The following is a 4,386-nucleotide window of genomic DNA, read 5'->3' on the forward strand; positions in this document are numbered from 1 at the left end:
TCACCACACGCACGCACACACACACACACACACACACACACGCACACACACGCACACACACCCCTTCCGTTTTGTACTTCTATTTCGGGTGCTTCCACGCTGCCCTCATGTGTTTGGAAGCATCCCCTCAGTTTAGAGTTTTTTTTTTTTTGCTCGGGGGACAGGGGGCGGGCTTATCCCCCTAACCCCCATCCCGTCCCATCCTCCCCCTGTTGTTCTCCTCCCCTCCCACCGCCGCCTCTCTTGTACCCCTCCGCTGCCCGATATCACTCTCCCAACCCAAACGTCCCATCCCACTGGCGGTGCCCTTCCCCTCCTCCTCCCCTCCTCTTTTTTTGTGTCCCGGCTCCTACCTACCTTGCATTTGAAAGGCAGCGCTGCCGGGGCGCAGCTGTTAATTGACAACCAGATGTGAGGCCCCTGGGGGGGCAGCCCGGCGGGCCGTGGCGCTCTAAGCCTAATGGGAAGGTTTATAATGTATGTGAGGGGGCCTTGAACTGATTAGTGTAATTCCCCTTTAAAACCCTGCCTGCCGCACATAAAGGCAGACACGCGCGCACACATACACACACACACTGCGAGCGCATACAGAGTCACATTTCGGCCTCCTCTCTAATAGGAACCACCCCCTAGCCCAAAAGACAGATTAAGGTAAGCCAAATGTTACCATCGGAGATTAGTGTACCTATACAGCCATTACCGTCTCGGGCCGGGGAGTGAGGGGGTCAGGAGGTTCCACTGGATCGCCGGCGCAGTCACGTGCCTGCACAGACCCAGGCTGTGAAACCTAAACTCCGGCACCTGTCTCGCCAGGGTAGGTTAACCCTGCGTGGTTAGCATGCCAGTGCACACCTGTTACCGTTTCATCACCACGCTAAGCCCTTTGATCGCAGCCAGGTGGTGTCACACCACCGAGACACGCAGACCCAGAGTGTGAATGTGTATTAATACTTTATATATATGGAATGTAGGTCTGTCTCCTATGGACTCCTATGGAGGTGGTCATGACACTGGTAGTGAGGCAGAACTTCGAGATGACCTGCAGAACCGCATGCCATGTAGCACGGGAGATGTCACCTAATACGGGTGGAGATGGGACATGATGCTGGTGGAGCTGGAGAGCTGGGGCTCTTCTAAATGACCTGAGACTGGAGGAAATGGGACATGATACTGGAGGAGATGGGACACAATGTTGGGGGAGATGGGACCTGATGTTGAAGGAGATAGGACCTGATATTGATGGAGATAGGACCTGATACTAGCAAAGATGGGACCTGATGTTGGAGGAGATGGGAGCTGATACTGGAGGAGATGGGACCTGATGTTAGAAGGCACGGGACCTGATGTTGGAAGAGTTGGGACCTGATGTTGGAGGAGATGGGACCTGATGTTGGAGAAAATGGGACCGGATGTTGGAGAAGATTGGACCCGATACTGGTTGAGATGGAACCTGACCTTTGAAGAGGTTGGACCTGATATTGCAGGACACGGGATCTGATGTTGGAAGAAACGGCACCTGATTTTGGAGGAGATGGGACCTGATGTTGGAGGACGTGCAACCTGAAGTTGGAGAAGATGGGAGCTGATATTGGAGGAGATGGGACTTGATGTTGGAGGAGACAGGACCTGATGTTGGAGGAGATAGGACCTGATGCTGGAGGAGATGGGACCTGATGTTGGAGGAGATGGGAGCTGATGTTAGAGGGCACGGGACCTGATGTTGGAAGAATTGGGACCTGATGTTGGAGGAGATGGGACCTGATCTTTGAGAAGATGTAGGCGATGGGACCTGATGTTGGAGAACATGCAACCTGAAGTTGGAGAAGATGGGACCTGATATTGGAGGAGATGGGACTTGATGTTGGAGGAGATAGGACCTGATGCTGGAGGAGATGGGACCTGATGTTGGAGGAGATGGGAGCTGATGTTAGAGGGCACAGGACCTGATGTTGGAAGAATTGGGACCTGATGTTGGAGGAGATGGGACCTGATGTTGGAGAAAATGGGACCTGATGTTGGAGGGGATGGGACCTGATGTTGGAGAAGATTGGACCCGATACTGTTTGTGATGTAAACTGACCTTGGAAGAGATGGGATCTGATTATGCAGGACACGGGATCTGATCTTGGAAGAGACGGGACCTGATTTTGGAGGAGATGGGACCTGATGTTGGAGGACGTGCAACCTGAAGTTGGAGAAGATGGGACCTGATAGTGGAGGAGATGGGACTTGATGTTGGAGAAGATAGGACCTAATGCTTGAGGAGATGGGACCTGATGTTAGAGGAGATGGGACTTGATGTTGGAGGAGACAGGACCTGATGTTGGAGGAGATAGGACCTAATGCTTGAGGAGATGGGACCTGATGTTAGAGGAGATGGGACTTGATGTTGGAGGAGACAGGACCTGATGTTGGAGGAGATAGGACCTGATGCTGGCGGAGATGGGACCTGATGTTGGAGGACATGCAACCTGACCTTGGAAGAGATGGGACCTGATGTTGGAGGAGACGGAACTTGATGTTGGAGGAGATAGGACCTGATGTTGGAGGAGATGGGACCTGATGTTAGAGGAGGCAGGACAAGATGTTGGAGGAGACAAGACCTGATGTTGGAGGAGATAGGAGCTGATGCTGGAGGAGATGGGACCTGATTTTGGAGGAGATGGGACCTCATACTGGTGTAGATGGGACCTGATGTTGGAGGAGATAGGACCTAATGCTTGAGGAGATGGGACCTGATGTTAGAGGAGATGGGACTTGATGTTGGAGGAGACAGGACCTGATGTTGGAGGAGATAGGACCTGATGCTGGAGGAGATGGGACCTGATGTTGGAGGACATGCAACCTGACCTTGGAAGAGATGGGACCTGATGTTGGAGGAGACGGAACTTGATGTTGGAGGAGATAGGACCTGATGTTGGAGGAGATGGGACCTGATGTTAGAGGAGGCAGGACAAGATGTTGGAGGAGACAAGACCTGATGTTGGAGGAGATAGGAGCTGATGCTGGAGGAGATGGGACCTGATTTTGGAGGAGATGGGACCTCATACTGGTGTAGATGGGACCTGATGTTGGAGGAGATAGGACCTAATGCTTGAGGAGATGGGACCTGATGTTAGAGGAGATGGGACTTGATGTTGGAGGAGACCGGACCTGATGTTGGAGGAGATAGGACCTGATGCTGGAGGAGATGGGACCTGATGTTGGAGGACATGCAACCTGACCTTGGAAGAGATGGGACCTGATGTTGGAGGAGATAGGACCTGATGTTGGAGGAGATGGGACCTGATGTTAGAGGAGTCAGGACAAGATGTTGGAGGAGACAAGACCTGATGTTGGAGGAGATAGGAGCTGATGCTGGAGGAGATGGGACCTGATTTTGGAGGAGATGGGACCTCATACTGGTGTAGATGGGACCTGATGTTGGAGAAGATGGAGGAGATGAAACCTGATGTTGGAGGAGATAGGACCTGATACTGGTAGAGATGGGACCTGACTTTGAAGGAGATGGGACCTGATGTTGGAGGAGATAAGACCTGATACTGGTGGAGATGGGACCTGACTTTGGAGGAGATAGAGGAGATGGGACCTGATGTTGGAGGAGATAAGACCTGATACTGGTGGACATGGGACCTGACTTTGAAGGAGATGGGACCTGATGTTGGAGGAGTTAAGACCTGATACTGGTGGAGATGGGACCTGACTTTGGAAGAGATGGGACTAGATGTTGGAGGAGATGGGTCCTGATGTTGGAGAAGTTGGAGGAGATGGGACCTGATGTCAGAGGAGATGGGACCTGAAGTTGGAAGAGATGGGACCTGATTTTGAAGGAGCAAGGACCTGATACTAGTGAAGATGGGACCTGACTTTGGAGAAGATGAGACCTGATGTTGGAGGAGACTGAATTTGATTTTGGAGGAGATGGGACCTGATGTTGGAGGGGATGGGAGCTGATACTGGAGAAGATGGGACCTGATGTTCGAGGGCACGGGACCTGATGTTGGAGGAGTTGGGACCTGATGTTGGAGAAGTTGGGACCTGATGTGGGATGACACGGGACCTGATGTTGGAGGAGACCGGACCTCATTTTGGAGGAGATGGGACCTACTACTGGTATAGATGGAACCTGATGTTTGAGAAGATGGAGGAGATGGGACCTGATGTTGGAGGACATGCAACCTGAAGTTGGAGAAGATGGGACCTGATATTGGAGGAGATGCTACCTGATTTTGGAGGAGATAGGACCTGATACTGGTGGAGAAGGGACCTGACTTTGGAGGAGACGGTGACTGATGTTGGAGGAGATAGGACCTGATGTTTGAGGAGATGGGACCTGGTGTTGGAGGAGATGGGACCTGATGTTGGAGGAGATGGGACCTGATGTTG

Source organism: Zeus faber (assembly GCF_960531495.2).
Source record: "Zeus faber genome assembly, chromosome: 18".
Lineage (NCBI taxonomy): Eukaryota > Metazoa > Chordata > Actinopteri > Zeiformes > Zeidae > Zeus > Zeus faber.